The sequence below is a fragment of the Danio rerio genome, chromosome 7, assembly GCF_052040795.2.
Source record: "Danio rerio strain M-AB ecotype USA chromosome 7, GRCz13ab, whole genome shotgun sequence".
Taxonomy (NCBI): domain Eukaryota; kingdom Metazoa; phylum Chordata; class Actinopteri; order Cypriniformes; family Danionidae; genus Danio; species Danio rerio.
This window is the reverse complement of record NC_141027.1, coordinates 10395981-10415449: the sequence shown is the minus strand read 5'-3', so window position 1 is coordinate 10415449 and position 19469 is coordinate 10395981. Positions and strand designations below refer to the sequence as shown.

Sequence of the window (19469 nt, the reverse complement as noted above, 5' to 3'; positions counted from 1 at the left end):
ATAAGTGTAACCCCTCCCATACATAAGCATTCCACAATAAATTTGACTGACATGTACTGTCAAATGACTATATTACGTACGGAAGTATGACTACGAATACATAAAATAAATGCGTTTAAATTAAAACATCGTGGAGTAGCTCAGCAAATAAACTAACTTGCGACGCGATAAATTAGGTTAAAAGTCGCGTAATGATTAAATATGGTTTTGCTCGTGTTAATTAATGTCATAAGCTTCGCCGGGTGTCGATGTCACTGCAGTGACTTGCAGCGCGACACTCTGAGTGACACAGGTCACTACACATGCCACTAGCGAGTGACACATGACAGTGGAAAACCGGACGTGCCACCGGAAGTGTCACTACACTCAGTGGCATGTGCCAGTGTCATCTTTACGTCAGATGTCGTGTCACTCCATGTTAAAACTGCTACTGTGAATCCGCGTTCAAGCGCACACAATAAGCTAAAACTCGCCCCAAGCACCGGCAAAAACAAATAACAATGAATGTGTCGAGGAAAGAGTAAGGACATATCTTAATTATTTATTAATAAACTTATTCTGAGTCAGTGTTGCAAAGATCCTGACTGGCAATCTCCTCTTGGACTCGCCTTTAGAAATTCATCTTTACGGATTACATGAAGGAGTTTTTTTGTTTTCGATTTGTTTTATTTCGTTAAGTAATAATTTAAAGCTTTCTATAAATATATTTAATTATGTCTGTGAGGCATATACATTTTGCTTCATTTTGTTAAGCGCTCCTGTTCAAAAACCAGACGACAGAAAGCGCATAATTTTGGTTTTCTTTATTTTATAAAAACGCTGTAACGTTTTTTGATGTATTACTCGTACTTTGTGAGCAAAAATAACGGATAACTTTAAATTGCTCCCACTGAAAAAATGCAAGTGATTGCTCTGGCGCCTCGATGTCCTGCAAGCTTTTTATAAGCAAACTATGCGCCTAATAGCACACATTCTTTAACGTTTAAGCTACCATTGTTTTATACTTGAACTGTTTTATATCTTTTATTTTACGCAAGTCGTGATGATCTGAGAAGGCAAACTGATCAAACAGACAATGATGGTCTTCCGCTGGGCGCTGTTCGTTAAAAAAACTTATTTTTAACGAATAAAAACTGCTCCAAACGTTTTTCTAAATAAGCTGAATAAAAAAAACGAAACTAAATATAAACACTTTGCCATTAGGCTACATACAAAACTGAACTATTTCATAGCTGAAACACTAAGTTGTTTAAGGAGAAGGGGGAAATATATTTTTGTCCCGTCTATTGCTTCACCGTTATTTCGAGAATAAACCCAGCGTAAATATGCAGATGTCATTCCCAAAACATATCAGCGTATATGTGCCGAAAACGAAAGTTTCATACAAATTCTGAATGGATTATAGCCTGGAAAGTGCAAAGCACGCTCCTCTTATTATTACTAAAAAGCGTCACTAATCTTAGTTCATAGAGATCTCACAAAGATCCGTTATAATTTATAAAGCTCTCTAAATTACACAATTAATCTTTTATTTACATGGCGTCTACACTCAAAAGATGATTCACGAGCACACAAAATGGCACTTAATAAAAACCAATCCCGCGCTTTCAGCAGTGAGTGAATTCTGTGAATCTAGAGAAATGACAGATCAATATCCGTGAACCTGATTTTTTTTTTTTCCCCGCAGCCACAGTACGCCGGAAATCCGGCGTGGTGCCGGAACGCTATCACCCCTGTGTGTTTGTTATTGCTGGTTGGTTGGTTGGTTGGTTGGTTGGTGTTGGTTATTGTTGATTAGTTGGTGTTTTGTTGGTTTGTGTTGGTTATTGTTGGTTAGTTGGTGTTTTGTTGGTTTGTGTTGGTTATTGTTGGTTAGTTGGTGTTTTGTTGGTTGGTGTTGGATGGTGTGGGTTGGTTGGTGTTGGTTATTGTTGGTGAGTTGGTGTTTTTTTTTTTTGGTTGGTGTTGGTTATTGTTGGTTGTTTGTCGTTTGTTATTGTTGACTGGTTGGTGTTGGTTATTGTTGTTGGTTGGTTGATGTTTTGTTTGTTGGTTGTTGTTTGTTATTGTTGGCTGGTTGGTGTTTTGTGGGTTGGTGTTGGGTTGGTTATTGTTGGTTAGTTCTTGTTTGTTGGTTGATTCACCAGCTTGTTGGCTGGTTGGTGTTTGTTATTGTTGTAAGTTGGTTGGTGTTTTGTTGGTTGTTCTTGGGTTGCTTGGTTGGTTTTGGTTATTGTTGGTTGGTTGGTTTTGGTTATTGTTGGTTGGTTGGTTTTGGTTATTGTTGGTTGGTGTTGGTTATTGTTGGTTGGTTGGTGTGATGTTGGTGTTGGTTATTGTTGGTTAGTTTTGGGTTGGTTGGTGTTTTGTTGGTTGGTTGGTGTTGGTTATTGTTGGTTGGTTTTGGGTTGGTTGGTTGGTGTTGGGTTGGTTGGTTTTGGTTATTGTTGGTTGGTTGGTTGGTGTTTTGTTGGTTGTGTTGGGTTGGTTGGTTGGTTTTGGTTATTGTTGGTTGGTTGGTTGGTTAGTGTGTTGGTTAGTTGGTTATAGTATATTGTATAGTGTTAGTTGGTTGGTTTTATAGTGTTTGGTTGGTTGGTAGGTGTGTTGGTTGGTTGGTTGGGGTTGTTTGGTTGGTGTTGGATGGTGTTGGTTGCTTTTGGTTTATTGGTTGGTGTTTGTTGGTTGGTTGGTTTTGTATGGTCTGTGTTGGTGTGTTGGTTGGGGTTGTTTGGTTAGTTGGTGTTGGTTGCTTTTGGTTTATTGGTTGGTTGGTGTTGTTTGGTCTGTGTAGAATGGTGTTAGTTGGTTGATTTTGGTTTATTGGTTGGTGGGTTGTTGTTGGTTGTTTAGTGTTGGTTGGTTGGCTAGTGTTTGGTTGGTTGGTTGGGGTTGTTTGGTTGGTTAGTGTTGGTTGCTTGGTTGGTGTTGGATGGTGTTGGTTGCTTTTGGTTTATTGGTTGGTGTTTGTAGGTTAGTTGGTGTTGTTTGGTCTGTGTTAAATGGTGTTAGTTGGTTGATTTTGGTTTGTTAGTTGATGTTTGTTTGATGGTTGGTTGTTGTTAATTGGTTGAATGATTGTAAAAACCGCTAAGGTAAATAGTCTTAGCTCCCTTAAGAAATATATATTTTTTTGACTGGCGACAACAAACCTCTCTTCTTCAATTACTTTCTTAATTATTTTAATGTGTCAAGTTAACTCAATTAACCTAGTTAAGCCCATGCATTGCAGATGAATACTAATATCTGGCAAAGTAAATTATGGAATATTATGGACTGTCATCATGAAAAATTTAAATAATTTAGTTATTAGAAATTAGCTATAAACAATATTTAGTTTAAAAACAAGTTAAATCTCATCATTTGAGAAAGATTTGAAAAGTAATTACAATTTCAGAGGAAGATTTCAAGTTAATAATAAAGTATCCAGGATTGTGATCTCTATTTTATTACCAGTGAAACCTGCACAACAACAGGTGGTTTACTGCAACTTAATAGTCAATAATATTTTCATCTCATTCATACCCATATGTAAAGATGAAAGTGTACATCATGTAACTCCTCTATATATCAGGCCATCTCACTGAAAAGGCAATGACTGCATCATTATTTTCCTGTCGGTTTTTCCCTGAGACATGTAATTCTGCTGCATTTACTAGCACAAATAAAACTGCCCTTCCAGTAATTTTCTGCTGAAAACTAATGAACTCAGTAAGCAAAGTCTCGCCAGAGGAGCCGGTTTGAACACTGTGACTTATGAAGGCAAACATCAGAGCTGAAATATCTGCTGTTTATTCGTCTCCAGTCGCACACGCAGACTTGTGTCCTATTTAACGAATGGCTGGATCCATTCTCAAAGACGCTACAGTTAATAAAAGTCACTGTGTGGAGGTGTGTGTGTGTGTGTGTGTGTGTGTGTGTGTGTGTGTGTGTGAGAGAGAGAGAGAGGTGTGTGTTTACTTTTGCATTTTTTACATGATGGGGACCACATGCCCTCACGAGTATAGCAATACCAGTAAAGTTTGACCTTGTGTGGACCATTTTTATATTCCTATTAGGAAAAATGCTCTTAAATCACACAATGAAGTATTTTGAAAACGCAAAAATTCATAGTGAATTAAACTAGCAGAAAAGTTATAATAAAATAGAAGATAATCTCTATACATCACTACACAACTAAAATAAGCAAACTTACAGATGAGGAAGAAATAGAGCTGATTAATTTACAGCAATCATTTTAATACAAAAGTAGAATTGAATAGAATTGAACCAAGTAAAAATCCAATATTGAACTTGATCTTTCTTTCTCAGCATGTGTCCAAACTAAATTCCTCCCACCTGGAGGTCTGAACTTAAAATCAGGTTGATTGATTTGTGTTATTTGCATCAGTGGCTGGTGTAAGATTACATTAGGATCCACTGAACTGTGCTAGTCTGTCAGGATGGACAGTGTAGGCGGATCACGGGGTATGTTAATGCATCAGAAATGAGTTTCACTGCTGCCGTTATGAAAGATATTAGCATTAGAGAAAGAATCAAATAAAAGGAATATAATGTTTAGAGAGGAAGCGTGTGCTATACCATGAATCCGGGTTTATATTTTCATTATATCAGACTATGCTTTAACAACAGGTATGGTATCCAAATACAGGCTCTTCTGCATCATCCATTCATCCATAATCCATAATAAAATCATCATACCCGGTGAAAATCTACACCTTTACTCACATTACATCGTGCTTTCAAAAAATCTTTGAGAAAGTTGTAGAAATGCACAGGCTAGGCTACAAATGGTTTTCAAAGCCCTTTAAGGTAATAAAAAGTTATTTGGAATGTGATTTGATTTCAGACTATGACAAATAATGACAAATAAAGTAATTATTTCAAAGGGGTATGATGGTTTTCTATAGGCACACTAACCAACCTATCTATCCATGTCTCCCTAAACCATTAAGCCTACCTAGCTACATACCTACCTTCTTACTTACCTACTGACCAACCAACCAACAAAACTTAAATACACTAAACTATGCAACCAACTACCTAACTATCTACCTACCTAACCAATCAACCAACCAACCAAAAAATAAATAATAATAAAATAAATAAACAAATAAACAAATAAAACAAATAAATAAAAAAATAAAACTACCTAACTAACTACCTTACTGGGCTTAATGATCAGTTATAAACTATGACCAACTAACAAACTATATTAAACTAACAAGCTACAACCAACCAACCAACTAATCAACTAACTAACTAGCTGAGCCATCAAATCAATCAAAGTACCTAACTAACTACCTAATCAACCAACTAATCAACAAAACTATCACAAACTACATAACTGGGCTTTATGGTCGGGTATATAACTAACTAACTAACTAACTAACTAACTAACTTGCCTACATACCAATTTACTTACCTACCTACCTACATATCAACCAACTTACAATCCAACCAATTGACCAACATAACCATCAAAATCAAACTACCTTTAAAACTACTATCCATCAAAACTATCCATCCATCCTTAAAAACCATCCATCAAAACCATTAATCCATCCATCCAATTATCAAAACCATCCATCAAAACCATCCATTCATCAAAACCATCCATCCATCCATCCATCCATCCATCCATCAATCCATCCATCCATCCATCCACCCATCAAAACCATCCATCAAAACCATTAATTCATCCATCCATTCATTCATCAAAACCATTCACCCATCAAAACCATCCAACAAGATAATCCATCCATCCTTCGAAACCATCCATCCATCAAGCCATCCATCAAAAACATTGATCCATCCATCAATCCATCCATCCATCAAAACTATCAATCCATCCATCCATCAAACCATCCATCAAAACCCATCCATCAAAACATCCTATCCATCCTTCAAAAGCATCCACCCATCAAAACCATCCATCCATTCATCAAAACTATCCATCAGAATCCATCCATCAAAACCATCCACATATCAAAACCGTCCATCCATCCTTAAAAACCACTAATTCATCCATCCATCCATCCATCCATCCATCCATCAAAACCATTCACCCATCAAAACCATCCATCCATCCATCCATCCATCCATCCATCCATCCATCCATCCATCCATAAAAACCATCCATCCATTCATCAAAACTATCCATCAGAATCCATCCATCAAAACCATCCACATATCAAAACCGTCCATCCATCCTTAAAAACCATTAATTCATCCATCCATCCATCCATCCATCCATCCATCCATCAAAACCATTCACCCATCAAAACCATCCAACAAGACAATCCATCCATCCTTCAAAACCATCTATCCATCAAGCCATCCATCAAAAACATCTATCCATCCATCAATCCATCCATCAAAACCATCCATCCATCAAAACCATCAATCCATCCATTCATCAAACCATCCATCAAAACCATCAATCCATCCATTCATCAAACCATCCATCAAAACCATCAATCCATCCATTCATCAAACCATCCATCAAATCCACCAAAACCCATCCATCCATCAAACCAATGAATCTGTCCAATTGTCCATCAAAGCCATTAAAAACCAATCCATCCATCCATCCATCCATCCATCCATCCATCCATCCATCCATCAAATCAATGAATCTATCCATCTGTTTAATTGTCCATTAAAGCGATTAAAACCAATCCATCCATCCATCCATCCATCCATCCATCCATCCATCCATCCCTCAAAACCATTAATCCATCCATCCATCAATCCATTTATTCATTAATTCATTTATTTTCTTTTCGCTTAGTCCTTTTATTAATTCAGGGTCGCCACAGCGGAATGAACCGCCAACTTATCCAGCACATTTTTTTACGCAGCGGATGCCCTTCCAGCCACAACCCAACTCTGGGAAACATCCATACACACTCGTTCACTACGGACAATTTAGCCTACCCAATTAACCTGTACCGCATCTCTTTGGACTGTGGGGGAAACCGGAGCACCCGGAGAAAACCCATGCGACCGCAAGGAGAACATGCAAACTCCACACAGAAACACCAACCGACCCAGCCAAGGCTCGAACCAGTGACCTTCTTGCTGTGAGGCGACAGCACTACCTACTGTGCCACTGCATCGCCCTCCATCCATCCATCCATCCATCCAAACCATCAAAACCCATCAATAAAAACCATCCATCCATCAAAACTATCCATTTGTCCATCCATCCATCAAAACCATCACAAAACCCATCCATTCATCCATCCATCAAAACCATCAAAACTCATACATCAAACCAATCAAACTACCTACCTATCCAAGCAACTAAATATCTGGTCTTAATAGTCAGATGTAGCAAACTCTAACTGAATAACTATTACTTGAACATTTCAACAATGTTTTTGTCACACCAAATATACACAAACATCTTACATGTAAAATAGTTTACTTAGGACAGTTCCAAAAAAAAAAAAATAAAAGATTTTGCATGATCTCTCTTATTTTGTTAAACTTACCTTTGTGTTCACTGATTCCGCAAGTGGTTCACAAACTTTCAAGCAGCATTGTAACTGTATTTAAATGACATAAAATACCCAAAGAATTCCCTTACTTTACTTTTTTCAGTGGAAACATAATTTAATTGCAGTAGCTAGTGACTTTGGAACTAATTACATCCAACACTGCTGACAACAAACGTTTTGATGGTAGTATTGTGTGTACGTATTTGCATATACTGAGCAAAAGCAGAACAGCTAAGGCTATGAGCAATACAAAAGTTTACATTGTTTAACTTTAAGTTGCAGCGACTACACAGCATGACCAGACCCCGGAAACAATATGAAGCATACTGTGTTTTCATCTCTGATCTTGGCTTTCTGCTGTATCTGAGACTGCAAGAATCCGACCCCCCCCCCCCCATATCTGTATTAAATGTGGAAATGGAAGCACTGAATGACCCTGCATGACCACAGCAACTAAAACAAGCAAACAAACCTGGACGCATTCACAAGTCTGACTCATGTACATTGGCGTCATGTGGCGCATTGTAATTTTTAGACCCCAGGCTTTCTGCGACACAATCCAGTCTTGAAGCCTTGCATTAGCATTTGAATATGTGGCATTTTCATGTACGGCCCAAACAAAACACAAAACAAGCTTTGTATAGCTGGCTTGTTTCATACAGTCAGCGTGAAATGGAGTTTGTGTTTTTTTTTCCCTCTCTATAGTGATGTGCATTTGAAGACATAATTATTCTTTTTGAAATATATTTCAAGTGATGTACTACACATTTTTAAACATGATATTGTTTTTTTAGCTAATGTTTTAATAACAATTTTTTGTGTCCTTGACATGATGACTGAATAATATTGTAATAGTTATTACTATTATTTATTAGGGATGTAACGGTATCAGAATTTCACGGTACGGTAATACCTCGGTATGAATGTCACGGTACGGTATTTATTGAATCATTTACAGGAAAAAACAAAACTTATGAAAATACTCCAAAAAAGTGCCAAAAGTGTCAATGACATACAAATTAGTCATCTATCTGTAAGCTTTGAAACAGGAACTTCAATTTTAATAACAAAAAATTATTAAACCATGTAAAAAAATAAAGTTTTAATTTAGTATTGTTGAAAACTCATCACATTCAACATTTAATCACTCACTCACTTAGATAGAGATGGGTTTAAAGGAAAATTATCATATAAATATAATCTGGTAAAAGCTGGTATCTCTGGGCATTTACAATGTCCCCTGCAACAGAAAAAAACCCTCTCATTTGGGACTGAGGTTTCTGGGACAGAGAGATATGACTTGGCCCATGTTGACAGCAGTGGGTAACGTTGTGCATTGTCTTTCCCCCACTTGAGAGGACCAGCCATGAGTGAGATAGAGGTCTCATGTCTGCATCAATCTGAACAGTGTGCTGTGTTTCTGCAGTCCCCATGACTGTTATTAGTCCTATGCCCCAACTTGCAGGCACGTGCACACATAGGGCTCAACCTGTGCAGTGCACATGCCCTTTTTAGTCTTGGATAGAAAGTGCCCTTCCAAAATGATCAAAAGTGCTCCCGCGACGCGACATACCCTCCGTCCTGCCCTTCAGTAGGCGCGCGACAACACCGCTCTTGAGTATGCGCGCTCAATCCCCCCTCCCAGCCTTACAGTACGCGCGCGACAACACCGCTATTCAGTACGCGCGCGACAACACAGCTGATCAGAACGCGCGCGACAACACAGCTGATCAGAACGCGCGCGACAACACCGCTATTCAGTACGCGCGCGGCGACAACACCCGCTTTAGGTTCGATCATTTCCAGCTCTTTTTTATCCCAGCTTCTGGCAGCACACTCCATTTCCGCATTACTGGATCTGTAGCGACAACAGACTGCAAGGGATGATGGCCAAGCCTGGGCTGATGGGAATTGTAGTTTCCGCTACCTCCCGTTCGCTTCATTCGCCTGAGCAAATTTTCTCAGAAGACCTATAGTTTTACCGAGTCATGCGACTACGGTAATATCGAAAAAAAAATTATATTGCAGTAATACCGTTACAACCCTGTTATTTATGGTTATTTCATATATCAAAGACTTAACTGTGTTAATTAGGTTAACTAGGCAAAGTTCAAAAATTAACGCAAGTCATCGGATTGTTTCTCACAGAAATCAGTCAAGTTTGGTGAAGGAAAAATCATGGTTTGGGGTTACATTCATAGTCAGGGCATGCGAGAGATCTACAGAGTGACAAGACTTTTGTCTATGCAAAGTCAGACTAGACTTTAAGACACCGGTATTCAGCTTAAACATTTAAAAGGCTTAACTATGTTAATTAGCAGTGGTTGGTTCAGTAGACTGTCAAACAATATATTGCTGTTTTTTTAAACAATATAAAAATGTTTTTTTTTTAAAAATAAAATCTGCTTTTACCCTAGCTGAATAAAACAAATAAGACTTTCTCCAGAAGGAAAAAATATTATAGGAAATTCTGTGAAAATTATTGCTCTGTTAAACATCATTTGGGAAATATTTGAATTCACAGGGGGGCTAATAATTTTGACTTCAACTGTATACTATATGAATACACATTTTTTTTTAAAATATGACTTTAATCATGGCTCATATTTACAGTTGCACTAAAGCACAGAGACAGCAACAGTCCCAAACACAAAGAAGATGTTATTTGCCTCCAAAGCAACACATCAGCATTCTGCAGATCTAGTGTTGTGACATTCTCGGTCATTGCTAATGTGGTTATTGTGACCTGAGGAGTCTGTCATCTACTTTGTTGAGCTGCCAAAAAAGCTTTATCTTTCTGCAGTTACCAAAAGGTCTCCCTGTGATGTTTATGCATGTGTCTCTGGTGAGCTGACCCTTAACCATTATCTCTGACAACCTCCACCGAGACTGTGATTTAGGTCAAGTGTGTTTAAACACTCCTGCTGGTAGATGTAAACGATGTAGAACTCTGAAATTAAAAGAGGAAATCCTGACTCGGCTAATTAAAGTGTAAAAAAGGTTTGAGTATAAATGAACATCTATAAAAAAAAAGTAAAAGTAGTGGAGTAGCTTTAATAAAATGACCTGAATGAATTAAACAAAATTCTAAAATCCTTATATTAAATACTGACATTGTTCTTGTGGTCAAATCAAAGCAATGTGCACTGGCTCTTTTGGAGCATATTGCTAACTAATGCTATCACCAAATCGGTCTCAAACTAAAGAACAAACCAATTCAGCTAAATTATGGAACCAAAAATAACACAACAGCCAAACAACTGACCAATCAACTAACTAACTAACTAACTAACTAACTAACTAACTAACAAACTAACTCAGAAAACAGAACATATCTACATATGTAACTAGCTACCTATTTAACCAACCAAATATTTAACATATCTACCTATGTAACTAGCTACCTATGTAACTAATCAACTAACTAACTAACTAAACCAGAAAACCAGCATATTAACTAGACAACTAATTAATTTACTGAATAACAAATAAGCTGGCCATAATGGTCAGTTTTAATAAACTAGAACCAACTAAACAAAACAACTATAGCCAACTAACCAACCAAATACAACCAATTAAACGAGGCTAAACTAATATTATTGAATAGATTAAATGACAAGACAATGCATGAAGAGACAATGAATTAAAGAATGCTGTAACATTGAAACATTACAACTCTTTACATTTAAATAGCGCTTTTCTTTGCACTGAAAGCGCTTTACACATCTTCATCCACCACCAGTGCGCAGCATCCACCTGAATGACGCAACGGCTGCCATTTTGTGCCAGACCGCACACCCCACACCAGCTGATTGGTGGAGAGGAGACAGAGTGATTAACTAACTAACTAACTAACTAACTAACTAACTAACTAACTAAGCTATAAAACCAACACACCTACCTATGTCACCAACCAACTAAACCAGAAACCAACACATCTATCTAGGTAACTAGCTACCCATATAACTAACTAACTAACTAACTAACTAACTAACTAACTAACTAACTAACTAACTAACTTAGAAAACCAAAACACCTACCAACATATATATCTAGGTAACTAGCTACCCATATAACTAACTAACTAACTAACTAACTAACTAACTAACTAACTAACTAGCTAACTAACTAACCAACCTAGAAAACCAACACACCTACCTATGTCACCAACGAACTCAACTAACCAACTAAACCAGAAACCAACACATCTACCTAGGTATATAACTATATACCTAGGTAGATATATACCTATATATAGTTAGTACCTAACTAACTAACCAACTAACTAACTAACCTAGAAAACCAACACTCCTACCGATGTCAACAACAAATAAACTAACCAACTAAACCAGAAACCAACACATCTACCTAGGTTACTAACTACGGTCACTAACTGACTAACTAACTAACTAACCAACCAACCAACCAACCAACCAACCAACTAACTAACTAACTAACTTAGAAAACCAAAACACCTACCAACATATATATCTAGGTAACTAGCTACCCATATAACTAACTAACTAACTAACTAACTAACTAACTAACTAACTAACTAACTTAGAAAACCAACACACCTACCTATGTCACCAACTAACTCAACAAACCAACTAAACCAGAAACCAACACATCTACCTAGGTAACTAACTACGGTAACTAACTAACTAACTAACTAACTAACTAACTAACTAACTAACTAACTAACTAACTAACTAACTAACTAACTAACTAACCTAGAAAACCAATCTATCTACCTATCTAACCAACCAATCAACTTATCCAGAACACCAACATGTCTACCTAGGTAACTAGCTACATATTTAACCAACCAACCAAGCAACCAACCGAACCAAAAAAACTAACTAACTAACTAACTAACTAACTAACTAACTAACTAACTGACTGACTGACTGACACACCTACCTATGTCACAAACCAATCAACTAACCAACTAAACCAGAAACCAACACATCTACCTAGGTACCTAGCTACCCATGTAACTAACTAACTAACTTAGAAAACCAACATGTCTACCTATGTAACCAACCAATCAACTTATCCAGAAAACCAACATGTCTAGGTAACTAGCTACATATTTAACCAACAACTAACATGTCTAGCTAGGTAACTAGCTACCTATTTAACCAACCAACCAACTAACTAAATAAATAAATAAACAAGGCTACAGTAATATCACTGAATGGATGAAAGGACAGATGAATAGCTTGGATAAATGAATGAATACAACAATGCATGAACAGATGGATGTATAATGAAGACAATAGCCCCTTTCACACGGTGATACCGGTAAATATCCGGAAAATTTCTGTAACGACTTTACCGGTAAATTCAAACAAGCTCTGTTCACACAGGTGAGGACGTTACACAAATTTTCCATTAATTTTCCAGGACCATTCAGACATTCACTCCAAAATATCGATAAATTCTGACATTACTACCCAGAAATGACCTCTAAATGGCTTGGCTTGTATTTGTAAACATTTGACTACATTACAAACTCTGTGGATGGATCAGTATTGTGAGCAACTTCGATGGAAATATATGGAGGAACAGTTCAATGAGCATCTTATCGATCATTTTTTACACAGTGGGCATTAAGAAGGAACTTATAAATGTTATCTGACCAAGATCTAGCAGTTAAATGTGTCTGGAAAAATATTCAAAGGCTTTTATTTTTCATAAAATCGCATGGACGTGAATGCGTCTGACTCTCCTGATTGGCTAGAGTAGACATCTCACGTCAGTACGTTCCGGCAATCTTCATTTTGCGTTCACACAGCGCAGCATTCCGGCAAATTACCGGTAATGTTACAATTTCTCTTTCCGGAAAATATCGGAACGACTTTACCGGTATTTTCAAAAAGGGCCTGTTCACACATACAGACCTTTACGCCAAATTGCCGGTAATTTTTTGGAAGGGTCTGTATGTGTAAAAGAGACTATTGAATGCAAAACAATACAGCAAATCTCACATCAGGAGAAGAAGCAAGATTAGGGTAAAATTGGACTCTTCTAATGAAAGAAAAGGGCCATTCAATGTTCCTTATTAAAATGTAAAAGTTTTGTAGGACAACAGTAAAGATGAGATGAGGGAATAAGAACCCATAAGTGCACTAAGCACAGCTGTAGGGTGAGCCGCTAATGTGAGGTATATTGGACACAATTACTGAGGGAACCCTGATAGTGTTTATGTGTGTGGGGGCACATTTTCCAAAGAAAATATATTGGTTTGTTACTTGATTTTAATATCTCTGCTATCTTTCACCCACAGGGCCACATATTATTGCTCATGAAAGAATAACGGAGATCAACACAAAATCAAATGAGACACTAAACACAGAGGTGCACTTACAGCACGTACAGCTGCTAATATTAGATTAAAACTTCAATTCTCTTCACTGTCACGCCTCATAAACATCCCCCAGAGCACATTTTAAACGTAGGAAATGCACACCAATTTACCAAAGCAACAAAACAATTCCTTCCCATCCCTTGACATCCACATTTTTAAGCGCCTTGATCATTCATTGAATAATTTGAGCAGTAACAAAATAAACCAATATGTTAGCATAGAAACTAGCTGAAATATTGGTCTTCGATTGCACATTATCCACTATAAATGATGTGTAAGATAAGAGGTAGTACATCCTAAATCAAAGTACGTGTATAAGAGTGTATATGTCATGAACGTATTTTATTTAAACATTATTGCTATTATTTGGGGAGGGGCTAAATATGCTAATAATCACATCTAATGCCTGGGAAAAGGCTTGTGATGGTTTTTGTCATTTTAAAGTTCAAGTTGCTTCAGACTTTTATTTCACATATTTACAACTGAAATGGAATATTGAGTAGGGGTGGGTTTTATTTTTTGTGCTCCTCCTCTCATTGGTTGCTCATGGTTGGAGGGGTGTGGCTAATAATATTTAGTCCATGCTGTAGAATTGACATCATCACAGAAAAACTGAAAGGTTAGGCAGATGGGCAGTTTTTAATTAAAGATTACCAACATTTTCAGTGGATTAATTTCACTTTAAGAATAACCATGTGCACTATTGAAATAAACATCATACATTTAGATTTTTTTTTATAAATATGATTTTTTATAAAATATGATCTCGCTGACCAGATCATTTGTATCATTTGCTGGAGACTCGCTTTGATCAGATGAGTTGAATTAGGGCTGGGTGATTTGGCCTAAAATCACAGTCTTGATTAATTGAACATTTTAATAACTAACTAACTAACTAACTAACTAACTAACTAACTAACTAACATATTTACATATGTAGCTAGCTACCTATGTAACCAACCAACCAAACAACCAACCAACCAACTTGTCCACCTAGGTAACTAGCTACCTATTTAATTAACTAAGCAACTAACCAACCAACCAACTAATCAATTAACAAATGTTAATTAATTGACATTTTTAACTCAACTACAATTGATGAACAATAAACGTTATACATACATCTACATCTATATATACACACACACACATACACATTTACATATGCACACAAATATTTAGAGTGTGGACGCTTAAACACATAAAATCTTGACCGGAAGTAGTAAACCATCCAGGAACCTTTGGCATACTCTTTACAACATTTTACGATTATGCACATACTTATTTAATTTTTTTCTATGCTATTTTGGATGGATAGTATCTGAATTGGGATGCAGCAGTGGTAAACTTTGCTTTGGCTCTTTTCCAACCAACCAACACAACTAACTAACTAAACCCACCCACCAACCAACCAACCAACCAACCAACCAACTAACCAACTAACTAACTAACTAACTAACTAACATATTTACATATGTAGCTAGCTACCTACGTAACCAACAAACCAACCAACCAACCTTTCTACCTAGGCAACTAACCAACAAACAAACTAACTAACTAACTAACTAACTAACTAACTAACTAACTTATTTACATATGTAACTAGCTACCTACGTAACCAACCAACCAACCAACCTTTCTACCTAGGCAACTAACCAACAAACAAACAAACTAACTAACTAACATATTTACATATGTAACTAGCTACCTACGCAACCAATTAACCAACCAACCAACCAACCAACCAACCTTTCTACCTAGACAACCAACCAACCAACCAACCAACCAACCAACTAACTAACTAACTAACTAACTAACTAACTAACTAACTAACTAACTAACTAACTAACTAACTAACTAACTAACTAACTAACTAACTAACATATTTACATATGTAACTAGCTACCTACGTAACCAACCAACCAACCAACCAACCTTTCTACCTAGGCAACTAACCAACAAACAAACAAACAAACTAACTAACTAACTAACTAACTAACTAACTAACTAACATATTTACATATGTAACTAGCTACCTACGCAACCAACTAACCAACCAACCAACCAACCAACCAACCTTTCTACCTAGACAACCAACCAACTAACCAACTAACTAACTAACTAACCAACTAACTAACTAACTAACTAACTAACTAACTAACTAACTAACTAACTAACTAACTAACTAACTAACTAACTAACTAACTAACTAACTAACTAACTAACTAACTCCCACAGATCTACCAACTACCTGTGGCATTATTTCACATTTATGTACTAGATCGCATTTATGTACTAGCCTACGAGCATGCAAATCTCTTTGCTTGCGTATGTTATGTTATGCTTATGTTTCCTCTGCTCATGCACAAAACTTCTTGAACGCCCTCAAATTTTCGCTGCTCAAGCGCAGATCTTTTTGTGCACTCTCAATTAAACATTGCTGAAGTGCGATTTAGTGCGTTTATTTAACAAGTATGTCTCCAGCATTTATTAGATTTGCTAGGAATACTTATGACTCCAATAGACCTACAGAGCGGTATTAATGTGTCCTGAAGTAAAGTAAAATGGCTATACGTCATTTTTTTTTTTTTTTTTTTGCTGGTCTCACGCATCACACACCTGTCAGTCAGTCAGTCAGACAGCACGTAACCCTAAAGGGTTAAACAAATAAGGTACCGCACTACTACAGCTACCGAAAAGTTTGCGCTGTTATAATTCACAGCACCCGCTATAAAAAAAAACACGACTGAATGTTTTGAATGAAAAGCTGTGGTAGGATCAATTTTGGCGTGGTGCCCCGCCATGGAAGAATGAATGCAGTGGAAACCATTCTGACAAGAGTGTGACCGTGAGGGATCCTATCGGCCGAGGCGATTCCTCTGGGTGACATGAGCACCCGAATGAACAAATGTAATAGTTAAGAGTAAACACAAAAGGTTCAAACATTCATTTAAATTATATATTGATATAATCTTCTTAATGTTTTATGAGTCAGATAAAATGAAAAGTAAATATATACCTATTATAAACCACCTCATATTAAAATTGGAGTCAGATATGAGATTGAAAGTAAATCAACATTGTGGAAAGTCTGGAAAGACGGAACAGGCAGTGAACCTTCATCCACATTGGACACTTCCATTGGGCCAACTGGGCCAACCTTACAACATGAACACTTGATTGCAATACAATACAATCCAATAATAGCAGCACTCTCCCACATGATTAGCTATTAATGCTGCCCTTATTTTTGTTTTTGGTATAAGAATGCAGGATGGTTTGACTAGAAATGTACAGTTTTTGCCATCATACTGATACGGTTTTAGTCATTTGGCAAAACTACAGTTTAAACCGCTGGAGTTAAAAGACCATTCTTACACATTGACCACCAATAGACTTCAAATTTTATGCCTAAAGACAAAACAAAATGCTGATTTTTATTTTCAAGTTAAACTGATTCTTTTCATTTCTGTTTCAGTGTGTGTTTAAAGCAGTTCTCTTAAATTAACCTTCAAACAGGTATTATAAGAAAATGCATACAGTGATTAAAGCATCTGGTAAATAAGTCAATTAAAACGCAAATACCACAGTTAATCCTCCAAACAAAACTCTGTTTCTATGAATCGATGGCACTAACCTTTCAAGCTCTGTCAGATTTGTTCTTTCTCAGGGTTCAGATTTTCATCTCAACACGTCTGTTTTCCCAGCTGGTGATCAGATCATCTGTGATATCAGCCAGTGTTTGACATTTCTGTGTGCATCTGGCATCAAACACTCAGTGAAGAAACAGTGAGTGGCCTAAAATCCAGTCCTAAAATCACTCATGAGTTCTCAGTGTAACATGGAGCTGAAGCCAACTTTGAGCCAATGAGATGAGTCACAAATGTCATGTGACTAATCATTTTTAAGTCACTGGAAAATGGCATCACCACAAAGCTGATTGGCTGATGGCACCACAAGCAAGAAGCCTTCAGGAGTGAGTGCGAAGAGCTGTGATGTTGGTCTAAGAAAAAAATTGCATCAGATTTTGACACAAATTGCTCCTTTTGTAAGAATAACGTTGAAACTCTTCCTCACTTATTTTGGTCATGCAACTACGTGTCCCAATTTTGGCGTTATGTCAATTTGTTTATCTCAAATATTACTTTATAAAATGTTCTGTGAATCCAAAGTTCATTCATTCATTTTCTTGTCAGCTTAGTCCCTTTATTAATTTGGGGTCGCCACAGCAGAATGAACCGCCAACTTATCCAGCTAGTTTTTACGCAGCGGATGCCCTTCCAGCCACAACCCATCTCTGGGAAACATCTACACATACACTAATCTACAGACAATTTAGCCTACCCAATTCACCTGTACCGCATAACTTTGGACTGTGGGGGAAACCGGAGCACCTGGAGGAAACCCACGCAAAGGCAGGGAGAACATGCAAACTCCACACAGAAACGCTAACTGAGCCGAGGATCGAACCAGCGACCCAGCGACCTTCTTGCTGTGAGGTGAACATGCTACCCACTGCGCCACTGCGTCGCCCGTGAATCCAAAGTCAATTAATATATTTTTTAATTAAATTCTAACGTCTGTTTTATAATAAACCTCTATTTCTATGTAGATTTTTTTATTCATAAATGTAAATTTTTAAACTGCAAACCCATTTTTGTAGCATTTATTCAAGAGATTAAAAAATTACTTATAATTCCAGATTCACTTAACAAGAAAGCACTTAAAAGTGGTTAACACTGTCACCAAGAAATTACTGGTTTGAGTCCAGGCTGGGTCAGTTGGCATTTCTGTGTGGAATTTGCATGTTCTCCCTGTGTTGGCGTGGGTTTCCTCCAGGTGCTTCAGTTTCCCCTACAGTACAAACACATGCACTATATGTGAATTTGGCAGGCTAATTTGGCCATAGTGTATGGGTGTGAATGTGAAAGTGTGTATAGGTGATTCCCAGTACTGGGTTGTAGCTGGAAGGGCATACACAATGTAAAACATATGCTGGATAAGTTGGCGGTTCATTTTGCTGTGGCGACCACTGGTTAATAAAGGAACTAAGCTGAAGGAAAAAGAATGAATTCATAAGATACATTAAATTTAAATTTAATACACCGAATATATTAAACACAATAAATATAAACAAATATAAATACAAAGAACAGACACAATAAATTAACAACATTCGTATTTAGTCCATTAAAAATAAATTTTCCAAAAAAAAATTATAAAGCACATCTAAATTGTTATATGATAACCTAAAAACTTCTAAAGTTTTAAATTTAAATGTGAAATTTACAGAGCAGTAAAATATTAAATATATAAAAATACAAAATATATAACACAAAATAAATTTTTACTAAAACTGCAATCTACAAATAAATTAAGACAGAATTTACTGTAATATAATATAAAACTATAATATAACAAAATTAATGACAGCAATAAATAATAATGTTTCATTAAAATGCATTTCTTAAAAATATATACAAAATATATAACACAAAATAAAAAAAAATAAAAAATACAAATAAATTCACTAATACACAGTTTAGTGTAATATAATATTAAATATTATAATGTAGAATTAAATGCATGAT

The 19469-nt window shown here is 36.6% G+C and overlaps 1 protein-coding gene and 1 long non-coding RNA gene across 2 annotated transcripts in view; both read right to left on the bottom strand.

Annotated features, from left to right (window-relative positions):
- zfand6 (zinc finger, AN1-type domain 6) overlaps positions 1-17711 on the bottom strand; it is a 131860-nt gene extending 114149 nt beyond the window's left edge. Inside the window, exon 1 of the mRNA XM_087258870.1 lies at positions 17516-17711. The gene's annotated coding sequence lies outside the window, so the exon portion shown is untranslated. The remainder of the gene's footprint in view (positions 1-17515) is intronic.
- On the bottom strand, positions 9901-12648 carry LOC147843033 (uncharacterized). The gene is made up of 3 exons (XR_015496664.1): positions 12239-12648; positions 10910-12181; positions 9901-10860 (listed from the first exon to the last, which is right to left on the bottom strand). It is a non-coding gene; the product is annotated as an uncharacterized LOC147843033 (long non-coding RNA).
- Positions 17712-19469: the final 1758 nt, after the last annotated feature.